This window comes from Hipposideros armiger, unplaced genomic scaffold, assembly GCF_001890085.2.
Source record: "Hipposideros armiger isolate ML-2016 unplaced genomic scaffold, ASM189008v1 scaffold_145, whole genome shotgun sequence".
In the NCBI taxonomy this organism is placed as follows: Eukaryota; Metazoa; Chordata; class Mammalia; order Chiroptera; family Hipposideridae; genus Hipposideros; species Hipposideros armiger.
Window position 1 is genome coordinate 2337136 of NW_017731495.1, and position 1618 is coordinate 2338753.

Here is a 1618-nt window from a genome sequence, read left to right on the forward strand (position 1 = left end):
CTTAAACTTACCTCCTCAGTCATATGTAAAAAATTCAAAGGCACATCCTTTGACATTTCCCATTCTGCCTAGTTCTGTGTCTGTGGCAGAGAGTACTGTGGCCTCCAAGATTATTCTATGCCCCATTCCTGGCACCTTGAATAGGTTACCTTCCCTGCGAAAGGCATTTTGCTGATGCAATTAAGCTTAATTGGTTGACCTTAAAATAAGGCGATTACACCAGATTATTTTGAGGGACCAGTGTAATCACATGAGTTCTAAGGCAGAAGAGGGAAGCAGAAAAAAAAGTCAGAGAGGTTCAAAGTATGAGAAGAATTTATTCTTGCTGGCTTTGAAGATGACCAGGAAAAGGGGACCTCAGACCCACAACCATAGGGACTGTATTCTGCCAACAACCTGGATGAACTTGGCAGCAGGTTGCTCCCTCAGAGCCTCCAGAAAGGAAAGCAGCCCTGCTAATGCTGATGTGAGCCTCTGAGACCCTGAGCAGAACATCCAGACAAGGGCGCTGGACTGCTGACCTATAGAACTGTGAGACAATAGGCGAATGTTGTTTTAAGCAGCTAAGAGTGTGGTAGCTTGTTACACAGCAATGGAAAACTAATACAGTATCCTTCATAGAGTATTAATATTGAAGTATATGTGTGGTTTCCCTAAGTCTATCTTCTTGCAGAAAAACTTAAGCCTACCTAATTTTTATTTCGAAATTCAGAACTCTTATCTGTACCATCTAACAACATACTTGCTGCTTGTGTTGTTTGGCTATTAAATTATTAACGTTATTTAACTTTCTGTATAAGTTCTATTAAATAGACTGTAAGTGTCTTGAAGTCAGGGACTGGGTCTTTATCTTCAAAATCATCGACTGATAATCTGATGTGGTCAGGTCACCTTACTACTTAAATTATTGCATGGCTTTCAACTGCCATTAGCATAAACTAAATTTTATGGGCATGACCAAAACAGATGGCAGAGCATGATCCCAGTGGGCCCCTCCCACCTCTCCAGCTCCACCTCATAAGACATCATGGCACCCTCCTGCTGGACCTCCAGCCACAGCGGCCTCGTCCCCATCTCTCTTACTGGTTATGCTCACTCCTGCTCCAGGGCCTTTGCACATGCTGTTCCCTTGGCCTAGAACTCTCTTTCCTCACTTCTGTGCTTGGTGAACTCCAAGTGCTCCTTTAGATCTCAACTCCATAGTCATTACCTCCCAAGAAAGGTCTTTCCTGGCTTCTTTTACCAGGTCAAAGGACCTTCTTTCAGGTGCTCATAATATCACTCCTTTCTTATGACTATTGTAACTTAATACTTGAATGCTGGATAATTTTATTAACGTCATATCACCACCTCCCAGTAAATTCCAAAATGGCAGAGACCATGTCCATTTGTGTTCTCTAGTACATCCTCAGTGGCTAACAGGGTGCCTGCCACGTAACAGTTGTTAAAAAAATTATTTGTTGGGCCAGCCGAGTGGCGCGATGGTTAAGAACTAGCTTGGGATGCCAGAGGGCCCCGGTTCGGATCTCACATATGAGGGCCAGTGACACTGCCCTCTACAGCTAAGATGCTGAACAACAGCTCAACCTGGAGCTGGGCTGCCGTGAGTCGCCGGCGA